This window comes from Caretta caretta, chromosome 1, assembly GCF_965140235.1.
Source record: "Caretta caretta isolate rCarCar2 chromosome 1, rCarCar1.hap1, whole genome shotgun sequence".
Taxonomy (NCBI): Eukaryota; Metazoa; Chordata; order Testudines; family Cheloniidae; genus Caretta; species Caretta caretta.
The window spans coordinates 141491749-141504683 of NC_134206.1; the positions used below are offsets into that span (position 1 = coordinate 141491749).

General features: G+C 38.3%; 1 protein-coding gene across 5 annotated transcripts in view; it reads right to left on the bottom strand.

Moving 5' to 3' along the window:
• The window catches only part of RPS6KA3 (ribosomal protein S6 kinase A3), a 128117-nt gene that overhangs the window by 99680 nt on the left and 15502 nt on the right, over positions 1 to 12935 (bottom strand). The gene's annotated exons all lie outside the window — the stretch shown is intronic.

Consider the following 12935-nt stretch of genomic DNA (forward strand, 5'->3'; position numbering starts at 1 on the left):
GTGCTGGGTATGACCGGGCTCTCTCTCTCCCTTCCTTCCCTGGGACTAGAGGAGCTCCTGCCTCACACAATAGCCCTCGAGAATAGAAAGAAAAAATGGACTAGGTACTAGGTCTTGAGGAAGCCTAGCCTGTAACTCTCTCCCAACTTTTTCCACTCCCACTATGGCTGCTCTGGCAGCTCCCAGTGTTCCTAGTGTGTTCTGCTGCAATAGTGGCATCAGCCCACACTTAGAATATTCATATTCAGTCATTTTGGCACAATTTTTCTGGAGTCTTGCAAATGACAAAAGGAAACAGATTTTCAACAGTTTATATTCCAGCAAAGCCTTAATGTAATGTCACAAGACAAAGAACAGGCACTGCCCTCGCTCCAGCGGTTTCTCCATGTTGAACTCAAACGCCTGCTGCAAACAATGGATGTGTTAAAGCTCTCATAAACGAGGTAATCTTTTTTTTGTAATGGCATTAGGCAACTTAAACATAGTGGTTGCTACCAGCTCTCCCTACAGCGAGATTCACAGTTACTAAATAAAGTTTACAAGGAAACAAAATATAATATGACAATGAATTAATATTCATTTCTTTAACAGTATCACAGTGTGATAGTCAGGGCTTGTCTACATTGGGAACTTATTCCAGAATAAGGTAAAGTGTGAATTTAAAGCACTAAAGCTTTTCTGGAATAACTCCATCTGTGAACACTCTTATCTTGGATTAAGAATATTCCCCCCACTGTATCTTAACCTGTTTCCAAATATAAATTTCCCTTGCTATACAACTCTAAAAAAAAAAAAAAAAAAAAAAAAAAGTACTGAATTCCCCTAAAGGTGTGCTATCACAATTACCCTAGATTTTGGAGGAGTTTGTATACTAATAAAGCAAAGGTGTGATGGAAACACACTAATGAGTTTATTGTAACATATGAGTCTCATCTGAGAGGCAACAGAAAAGCAAGAACATGCTTAAGTCTTTGCAGGATCAGAACTTAAGATTGTAAGCTCCTCAAGGCAGCAACTACATCTGTATTCATATTTCACAGTATCAAATACAACACTGGTGCTTACACAAGAACAGTGACACAGAAACAAAAAGCTAACTCAAAGAATGAAACACCTGGTGTACTGGAAGTTAATTTGTTCAAGAGGAGGAACATTTTCTTTTTACTGTTTATTGATTCACAAGGGTGAAATTGACCAGAGAAATGTTTTTTTTTAAACATGATTAACCATGCAAAATTCACCAATAGAAGACTGATTAAATTTTTCTTTTGAGCAACTGGTCACAAACTGGACCAAAAACATACAGGAAAGAGGTAAGGGAATACTAGCTCACAGCTTTTAGGCTGCAAGATAAATACCTTATTCAGTTGTAGTGCTGGAAATATTCTAAATTTTGTGTGCATCTAGCAGTATTTCTATTCTAGTATTAAACTATATGCTTTCTTGCATATATTTTGTACTTATTTTACATTCGAGGCCAAACGAACATTGCTTTAATTTAAGATATCTGGACTCAGATGTGTATAGTGTTATTTTGGGAATACCTCTTGGGTAACCCATTAAGGGGGAGAACTGACCTCAGACCTTTAGGAGATGGAAACAGAAGAGCAAACTGTCTGAGCACTTTTCATATTGCTGAAAAATCGCAGAGAAGCAGGAGCCTTGAGGTTTGGTATTACATTATACATTATTCATATGCATTATCTGAATTTACACTGAAAGGTCAAAGAAGGTATTTGTTTTGAGTATCTTGTGCAGACTCACAGGTTCTTCCTAATTCTCATTTTTAATTCTCAACTTTCTTCAAAATAGCAGTTTTCATGTACTTTTTTATTGAAGTTCTCCATAATTAGATCATGTTTCAATTCATTTACAAATATCTTGTTCACGAAAACTTTTTGTACATTATTTCGACCAATCCATCTAAAATACCCTATAACCAGTTGTAAGTATAATAGTTATGCAGTTGTATCATTTGGACATTTGAATTTACAAACCATCACCTATGAACTCCCCCTAGGAAATTTTCAGTCATGGCACCTATGATGTAGTTTACAGTAAAGACTTTGACATAAAGGTTGTAAATTCTTACTATGTATTCATGGTCTCCTTACAGTTAATATACAATATTTCTGTAGCTATATTATTAATTTGCACTGATAAAAAATTAGAAAATTCATTGCTCAAATTTAACTAGTTTTCCATCATCAGAATGGTAGTTCCAACTAGATTTTAAGATACCTAAGATTCTCTGCTTGTTTATGATCTAACTAATCAAATTAAAGTCACCAATTCAAATCAGGAACAGTTTGCTCTGGCACACTGAAGCCAAGCCTGGAGTATGAAACTTATTTCCCCAGGCTGAGCTTTTAAGGAATCTTTGAGACAAAGATATATATCCACAACATAGATCCTTTTTATAAGGAATCCATAGGAAGAGACTATGAAAAACAATTTTACTGAGATAACTACTGGCTCTGAATGCAACAGATTAATAAGGAAGCAGTTTAAAAATAATTTGGTTTTGTGAACATTGTTACTGAAAATGCTTTAATATGCCTGAATTCATAGTTAGTCTTCCTAGAGGAACTCTGAGACACACATTGCCTATGAAATTTAATAGTTTAGACAGTAATCATCTTGTCAGAAGATCAGTACATACATTTCAGATATTAGTTTTCTTGGAGAGAACAAATAAAACTATAGGAAATGCACTGGAGTCCACCATGCTTTATTATAACATTCAAAATATCAGCCCAGTAAAGCTGCTGCTAACAGAACAGAACAGTAATACCAGCTGTAAGCAACATGAGTTGATCTTGGTTGGTAACAAATTTAATATAATCCCTCCTCTTTCCACAATGCTAGACATTCCATCTGATGTCATTTTAACAATCACTTGTGCACACAAACAAGTGGTGACAATATTCCTCAGACTCTACCAAAATAAGCATTTTAAAAAAAATATTTTGATAAGTTTACAAAAAAAAGTCATAAAAATTTTATATAAATTATAGGTCAGGGAGAAAAGGAAGGAAAAAGAGCTCAAAAGAAGTATAATGATGGTCAACATTTCACATTAACAAGAATAACCATTAACCACATCCTAGTCCTGCCTCCAGCCTAATTTTTGGATTTTAAGAAATATTCTTTTATATTTTGATTTATTTACATATTTTTAATTCCGGGTTTGGGTCACATAGCGTGACAATGAAGTTAGAAGTTCTGTTCATTTAATATCTTAAATGAATATGGAAAGTAGCTGGTGGTTTTACATTAATTACTGTTTGATGCTTGCTTGTATACTTTCCACCTGAACTGTGAACTACTGTAGCAATATGTACTACAGGTTGAGCCTCTCTAGTCCAGCACCCTTGGGACCTGACCAGTGCTGAACAAGAGGATTTGCCGAACCACGGGAGGTCAATATTGTAGCGAGTGAGTCTCTTTATTTTAATCTCGCTAAGGCGAATAAACGAAACAACGCTTGCAACACCGCCTAGCTAAGGCTTACTGGCTCTCATCATAACAAAGTGTTAGTGTTGTTACACAATTTTACTGTATTGGCACAAGGAAATAAGTTGATAAAGCATAAAAAACATGAAATAAAATCATGCCGGACCATGGATGTTGCCGGACCAGAGAGTGCCAGACTCGAAAGGTTCAACCTGTACAACAGAGTAGTAATGTTACTCACAATTTCTCTTCTTTGTTAGGCAAAGCATTAAAGGTTTGCAGAAAATGCAATAAATTTACCGGTCAATAAAATTATAATTTTGTTTATGTTGATGAGAAAACATTAATATAATCTGATATTAATATTTGAGTGTATGTGTAAAAACATTTTGAATACTCTTTTTTCCCCTCCATATTCTAGAGATTAATCTAACAAAACACTCAACTGCCCATTTGCCCTAATTAAAAAAAGAAAAGAAAAAAGGCTCCTGAAGATTTTCTGATGAGCCTTTCAACAGCCCTTCTGCTGACATTTTGTGCTGCTGTTTTGAAGTGACATTCAATGAAAAAATCAGACTGAACAATGTATATTCATAACACAAGACATTTAGTATCATAGTGGGGTGCAGGCATCATTAATCAGAGACTGACATATTACTTTTACTGTACTGCATGTTTTATTACAGGATTGCAAATGGGTGAAGTGAAAATAGACCTAGATGGGCTTTTTGGAACTCTTCCATCCTACACGTCCTATATAAAAGCTTGCCATTTTATCTTAAGCTGCCTTTCAAGAGTTCTGTAAAGCTTTAAGTTTCTACATTAACTGCTACATGCATTTCTAATGTTTATATAACTGTCTTGTAAGTGTAAGCATCTCTATTGGTTAAAGTAACTTGCTTGATTTGGTGACAGATTCTTAATAAGACCAAAGCAAAAAAGAGTACACTGATTTTTTTTATATTCCATATGTAATTAGAACGATGACGGCACAAGAAAATATTTAATAGAACATGAGTAAATTAGTAAACAATAACTACATTAATCTGTAATTTAACCATCACACAATTTCTGGCAAGTCAAAACACAGAAAATGTACCTTTATGAAAAAAAAGATGTAAAAATCCTCTTTTTCCAGTGCATTCACGCTCAATTCACAACGATTAAGCAAGTTATTTTTTTCCTAAGAAGCAAGATGTCAAATAAAACAAGCTTGTAATTCATTTAGTGAAAAAGTGGTTACTAATTTTTCGTAACTGTTGTTCTTTGAGGCGGGTTGCACGTGTCCATTCCACTGTTGGTGTGCATGCGCCCCCTGCACAGCTGTTGAAAGTTTTTCCCCTCGGTGGTTCCTGTCCGGGCAGCTTGAGCATCCTCTGCTGCTGCACTCTGCTGGCATCAGTATGAAGGGCCCAGGTGACCCCAAGCCTCCTCAATTCCTTCTTTCCAGAAACTCCGGTGTAGAGGGGTAGGGTGGATGGCTTGTGGAATGGACATGTGCAACACATCTCGAACAGTTATGAAAGGTTAGTAACCATTTTTTCTTTGAGTGACTATACATGTGTATTCCACTCTCGGCAACTCCCAAGCAGTAATATAGGTGGAGGAATCAAGAGTTCATGTACACACGGACTTTAGAACAGCTCAACCAAATTTGGCATCATCTCTAGAGTACTGGGTGATGGTGTAATGGCAGGAGAAAGTGTGCACTGATGACCAGGTTGCTGCTTTACAAACGTCCTGGATAGGGATCTGAACTAGTAATACTGTTGAGGATGACTGCGATCTTGTGGAATCAGCAGTCAGTTTGACTTGTGGTGAAATGCCTGCCAGATCATAACAAGCGCAGATCAAGAAATAATCCAAGACAAAATTCTTTGAAAGGAGCCTGGAAGACCTTTCTTTGTTTGCTAGAGCCACAATCAGTCTGACAGACCAACAAAATTTGCATGTGGTTTTAGGTAAAACACAGGTAAGTTGACTGACTTATGAAAATTTGAAAACTACTTTAGAGATACACCCTCATCTGGGTTTTAAGTAAATCTTATCTTTAAAAAAGACTGTATATGGTGGTTCAGATGTGAGGGCAGGCAGTTCAGACACCCTTCTGGCAGAAGTGATAGCAATTAGGAAAACCACCTTCCAAGAAAGACATAGTAAGGAGCACATTGTTAAAGGCTCAAATGTTGGTCCCATTAAAGCCTGGACAAAACCAAGTTCAGGTCTCAAGGGCAAATGGGTTCCCTTAATTGAGAGTACCACCTTTCTTTATCTGATTATCATAAACATTGTAAGGAGAGTGATCACTTTAGATAAGCTATTACCAGCAGGAGAGTGGGGTGGGAGGAGGTATTTTTTCATGCTTTGTGTGTATATAAAAAGATCTTCTACACTTTCCACAGTATGCATCCAATGAAGTGAGCTGTAGCTCACAAAAGCTTATGCTCAAATAAACTGGTTAGTCTCTAAGGTGCCACAAGTACTCCTTACCTTTCTTTAAGGAATCTGATGGTCATGTCATCAGAAAAAAAAGAGTTATCCACGTGAGGGTGGAAAGCTGGTATTGCTGCCAAGTGAAGCCTGACAGAGGAAATTGCTAAGCCCTGTTTCAGGTGCAGCAGACAGACTCCAGTTTGACAATCTCAGAGAGAACAGCTTCCATTTTGACAGGTAGGCAGCCCTGGTGGAGAGTTTTTTACTACTTCCTCCAAGTAAGCCTGTTTTCTGAGATTTAGCCATGGAACTTCCAGGCCATTAGATGAAGGGACTGCAGGTTCGGGTGGAGCAGCTGACTGTGGTTTTGGGAGATTAGATTCAGCTGCAGCAGGAATGAGACTGGAGATGCCACTGAGAGGTACAGTACAGTGGAGAACCAGTGTTGGCAGGGCCATGCTGGGGCTATTAATATAGCCTAAGCATGGTTGGCACTTGACTTTTAGTAGCACTCTGGGTAGGAGTGGGAAAAGAAGGCATCTGTGATTGAGCCCAGACCCTGGTTTTGGAGGGGGCAGAACTGGTGACATTTTCTGTTTGACTTATTTGCAAATAGGTCTATTTGGGGAGTCTTCCACTGCTGGAAAACGCATCTGGCTACCTCTGGGGGAAGAGACTACTCATGATGACTCAAAAATGACCTGCTCAGGCAGTCTGCTGACTTGTTCTGCATCCCTGGAAGATGAGAGGCCTCAAGGTTGATTGAATGGGCTACGCAAAATTCCCACAGGTGAACTGCTTCCTAACAAAGGAGGGATGAGTGAGCTCCTCCCTGTCTACTGAAGTAAAAAATAGCTGCAGTGTTGCCTGTAAGAACAAAACAGGTTTCTCCCTCTCATATGAGGAAGGAAAGCCTGACAGGCAAGATGAATCACCCAGAGTTCTCTGATGTTGATATGAAGAGAGTTCCTTCAAAGGACCAAAGAGCCTGAGTTCAGAGGCACGAGGTCCCCACCCTACAGCCGAGAGTCACTGAGGGTTGAGGGCAGATGAAGGGGACACTACACAAACATTGAGAGGGTCCAACCACCAATTCAGGGAAATTAGTATTCATGCAGGAACCATGTGCACAGCATCCAGCTGAAGATGGCTTAGCAAGTACACTGAGGTCAGCCATATTTGGAGGCGTCTGAGATGCAGTCTCATGTTGTACTACATATGTGCATGAAGGCATGTGCCCTAGGAGTGTCATGCAGTTTGGGACTGTTTTGACTGGAGGAAGCTTCAGGTGTGTCACTAGAGATTGGAATCTTGACTGGGAAGGATGCTCTGGCCTGGGTAGAGTCCAACACCATCCATATAAACTCTATACTGTGTACTGGGCACAGGGTAGACTTGCCTGCATTGATCTATAGGTCTAGGGCCTTGAATGCTGACTGAATGAGTCGAATGCTGGATATAACCTGGGCTTTGGACTGACCCCTGACTCGCCAGTCATCCAGATAAGGGTAGACCTGCACTCCTAGTTTCCTCAGGAACTCAAAGGAACTCAAAGCAAACACTCAAGGAGCTGCAGGGAAGCTGAAAGGAAGCACCACAACTGGTAATGTGAGTGCTTCGCTACAAACCTAAAGAACTTTGTGTGCCCGTGGTATACTGACACATGACAGTAAGCGTCTCTTAAATCAAGGGCAGTATACCAGTCTCCAGACAGGGAATGCTGGATGCCAGGTTGACCATACAGAACTTTCTCTTTGAGATAGCTGTTAAGCTGATGCAGGTGTAGAATAGATCTGAGACTTCCCTTTGCTTCCGGGGTTAGGAAACAACAGGAACACAAACCCTTCCCTCTTAAATTCTGTGGAACCTCCTCTCTCTCACCCATCTGAAGGAGAGATGGAACCTTCTGCACCAGAAGTTCTTCATGAGAGGGGTCCCTGAAAAGGGAAGGGGAGGTAGAAATAATCTGAAGGGTGTATCTCACTTCTCCAGTGTTCAACATCCTGCAGTCTGGGCTAATATAGAACAGCTCTGAGGATGGGAAACATTGGACCCGACCTCCAATTAGAAGATGACTCTCCTTCCTCTCACCACAGAGGCGCAGTTTCAGACAGTTCTAGTGATCAGTGCTGAACTGGAGAGGCCCACAGAAAAGCAAGCACCATGGGTTTTCCTTTTGACAGTGTTTGACCCCCAAAACATTCAGGACTTTAAAGATGAAGACCAACACCATTCCTTGTCTTTGGAAGGGAACAGTTCAGACACTTGAGACCAAGTCTTGTGCGCACAAGAAAAAGGCACTGGGTCCACAATGGAGCAGCTCTAAAGCAAGCTGTAAGTACTGTGCCAACAGTTCGGCATTCTTTAGATATTGTAGCACATCACTGGAAAATCTGTTAGGTCTGAATTGGGAGACTGAAAGAGATCTGAGAATTTTTGCTCTCAGAATACTTACTAACAACTGTTAGCTTGCTAAACCTATTTCCTCCAAAACAACATATGGGACCACGACAAAAGATCTAGGGTCTGTCAATTTATATTTTATGGTGAGAGAAATGAGATATGGATGGCCATAACAGGCACATCTGAACCTGCACGCTGACCCAGTTCTGGACACAGGATTACACCCTTGAGTTTGTATGTGAACAGCAAGCATTGCTGACAGGCTGACCACAGAATGGTCAGAGGAGAGAACTGTTTCAATGAGATGTTATTCACAATTCTTTTTCTCTCTGCAACTCAGAAGAAATTCCTTTGTTGAGATTACAGGTGATTACTATTGTAATTTCACACAGCTTTCTCATACACAATTTCCATACCCAGATGTGGCCCTCAGGCCAAAATGTTTGCCCACCCCTGCCCTAAAGGAAGGTGTTGAATGTTAAAGAGTTTTTGGAACATATTCCCCTCCAATCCACTTTTGGTCAAGGTGAACAGACGGAAGTGGCCAATCCCAGTGAGTTATGTTGCTATCAGACCTCAATAGGCAAACGCAAAAGACAAGCTGAAAGACCAAGCTGGAGATGTGAGCTGTTGTTGGTAACAGACATTTAAAAAACTATTAGATTAATATTGTAATGCCAGAAAGGGCATTTGTGATCAATTAGTCTGATCTCTGGCAACAGTCTATAGATTTTCACCAAGTGATACCTGAATCAAGCCCATTACTTCTGGTTGAGCTAGAGCATGTATTTTAGAAAGACACTCAATCTTGATATAAACATTTAAAGTGATGACAAATCCACCACGCCCCTTGGTAAGTTTTTCCAAATGTTATTTATCCTCACTTAAAAACTGGCACTTTAATTCTAGTCTGAATTTGTCCAGCTTCTGCTTCCCTCAGCTGATCTTGTTATGCCCCTTTCTGCTACATTAAAGTGCCATCTACTATCTGAAATGTTTTCCATGTGCAGGTACTTATAAACTTTGATCTAATCACCGTTTAACCATTTCTTTGATAAGCTAAACAGACTTTGCTGATTAGTCTCTCATTGTAAAGCAGGTTTTCCAGACCGTAAATTATTCTTCTCTCTTTTCTGAATCCTTTCCAATTTTCAGCATCCTTTTTTGAAGTGTTGACAGTAGAACTAGACACAGTACTCCAGTAATGGTTCACTAATACTGTATACAGTAGCAATACCACCAACCTACTTCTAATATTTTCCTGTTTATACATACAAGAACCACATTTGCTCTCTTAACCACTGCACCATGTGCTCATGTTTAGAGGGTTTATTCACCATGACCTAGAAGTCCTTTTCTGAGTCACTGCTTTCCAAAACACAGTCTCCCATCTTGTCAGTGTGACCTACATTCTTTGTTTCTAGATGTACAACCTTGTATTTAACTATTAAAATTCAGGTTTAAGTAAGACTAGCATATAGTGTGAATCAGATGGCTCTCTAAAACTGAGAAGACAGTTACACTCCAATTAATTTGGGTCATCTGCAAACGTTACCAACAATATTGTTTTCTTCCAGATCATTAAAATATTGAATATCAATGAGGCAAGTCCAGATCCCCATGGGTTTACTACACGGGTGATGTTGATGGCCTGTGAAACGCAGATCAGACTAGAATATCTAGTGGTCCCTTCTGGCCTTAAATTCTTACTAGAATCTCTTCCATTGGATGATTCCCCATTTAAAATTATATTGAATTCTGAAATCTGTTAGTAGAGACAGCTTTTAAAATCCAATTGATATAGGCCACAATTTATTTTGTAGAGAGCTAGTTTTTAAATTAGAATGTCTGGATCACAATTAGGGAATCTTTACCTTATTTTTGTAGATCCAATATCCATTTCTATGTAAATGGGAACCAGAAACCAGACATTGAGACTGAGCTCCTCTGCTGGTTTGGTTTCCAACAAAAAAGGAGTTATAAAAAAAAAAATGTAAGAACTGTCAACTTTCTATAAGAACAAAAGATAAAAGACCAGCTCTAAAATGAAAATCTATTTCATAACTAAATATGAGAAACTATTTCTGCAGAGTTGAAAACTTACCTTTTCCCCCATAGCACTTATTAATAGTTCCTGCCACGGAGAGCAACAGTTTGTTATTGTAATGTAAACTGTACTTATTGGTCAATGTTGTTTTTTATTAAAAGTAACATTACTAGAGTTAGTCAGGCATGAAGGGTTAGTCTGTGTTTGGAAGTGTTATCTAGACAGCCATAAAGGATAGAAACTGTTTTTGTACAGGAAAGCTTAGATTCTATGAAAGGTAATAGCAGAAAAAAGTTTTACTCACTATGGGCAAATGGATTTTTTCAAGTCTTATGAGTATTCATCAACAGAAAAGATATGAATGAAACTATATAATGGTAACTATATGAAAAGAGAAGCATTGTGGGAAGTTACCTGGGTCTGTTGCAAGCACGGCTGGAAGTTTCCTCTGCCTATTTATTTTAACCCCTGAATGCATTTACCAATTACAATTACTACGTCTGGCAAAGTTCTGTGATTTATACTGAAAATACACTATATGAAATTTCTAATAGAAAAATAATAATATAGGGAATAATTTCAACATCATTTAGTACATTTAAAGTGTTTGTTAATGAAGTTACATAATAATAATGTTCTGGTACCCCACTGTTAAGGACACTAATCCTACAGAATGATATCAAGCGATTTTAAAAGGATGACTCAATGTTGGCACAGCGCCCTGACTCATACATAATTTCCTTTTCCTCCCCTCCCTTAAGTCAGGAAGTCTCCTAGATGCATTTACTTTCTGTAGCTTGCTATGAATGTCAGGACAAATCACTTCAGTGCTATCTAGAAAACTAAAATACCCCCCTAAACAAAACTTTGTAAAAGCAAACAAACTGTACAAACGCAAACCAGTCATCTTTTATCTGATATGCCAGAGTTTAAGAAATGTTTTTTGCATTAAAAATAAAATTAAAGTGCGTATAGTGTGGTAACACTGTTACGTGTGTTTTTAAAATAGCAATCACACTCCATATAATCCTCTAAACGTCAATCTAAGTTACACAACTTCAACTATGTGAACATAGCTGAAGTTGACATACTTAGATTGACTTACTATGGTGTCTTCACCATGGTGAGTCAACTGCTGCCTCTCCCCCATCGACTCCACCTGCGCCTCTCGCAGCAGTGGAGTACAGGAGTCGATGGGAGAGCGCTCAGGGATCGATTTATTGAGTCTAGATTAGACGTGATGAATCGACCCCCACTGGATCAATCGCTGACCGCCGATCCGTTGGGTAGTGTAGACATACCATAGATAAGGCCCTCTGGTCACATATCTGGTTCCAGCAGTGCTGGGAGAGATGAACTCTAAAGATGCTTCTTCCCTCAAAGTTCCTTTGGTCTCCAGACTTTGAAGTACAGAGACAGGGAGAAGGAGGAGGTAACTAAGTTCCCCAGGTACAGCAGCAGGGTGAAATCCCACTGCTAAGGGTGAAGTAGAATTTCAGCATCAGTTGTAAAACTGTACAATTTCTATGATCATCTAGTTAATCTAGGTATTATTCATAAAAAAAACTACATTATATTTTAAAACTACATATTTTTCTTTCGACAAAACAATACAAAATTATCGCATGAACTAGACTATGGATGTCAGCATAGGAAAAAAACCATTCAGGGTATAACTTGCATTTCCTAGTGATTTCAATGGAAAGTTCACAAATTTTGATCCTATTCTTTGTGAGCACTTTCAGTGAAAGCAGTTAAACATTCTTTCTATTAAAAAGAGAAATTCAGCTCCCAGTGAGGTTAGAAAAATTTCCTGAACATATGCAGTACCCACAAATTTAGAGAAAAATGGAGGGAGTATCAACCTGACGACAGAACAACAATATTTTATTTAGAGTCTACTGCTGCTGACACCACACACAAACAATTTCTATTTTTATTAATTTGACAAAAAAACTATTTTAGAGGTATACTAAAATTTATCCTGCCTGAGCAACAGCATATACACAGTGGTTTGGTCAAATGAATCATATTACAAATTCCTCTATGGAACATTTCAAAGCCCTCAAAACTTCAAATATATAGCAATGCTGCTAAAAAAAAGTAGCAAGTCAATCTTGGCCAATTTTCTGTTTATCAATTCCATACAATTTTGCATTTTCATTTTTAAAAACATTTTAAAAAGTAATACCAGCATCCTAAGACACATGAGCAATTCTTCAAACTGAAAAATGCTTAGACTCATTGGAGGAACAGTCAGGCAATATGAAAATTCGTTTTTGAGCTTCAGAGACGATAAAATTATAAATATGTTACGGTATGTATTTACATAGGAATATTGCATATATCTTTATGACTAGAAAATTGTGTAGGAGAAAACAATTGTGTGCCTAGAAGGTTCCGTTAAACTATGTAAAAAAAAAGAAATATAAAAAATGCACAATTTGTTAAAGTTAAAAATTGCTGTCTTTGGTACCATTTAAATTGAGCTAGGCATATAATCTCTTAAAATCTTAGCTATAATCCAAGCAAAAAAGTGTCACTTTTCCTTATAAGCGGTCGGCTACTAGCTTCTTAATATTTAAAAGGAAGATAT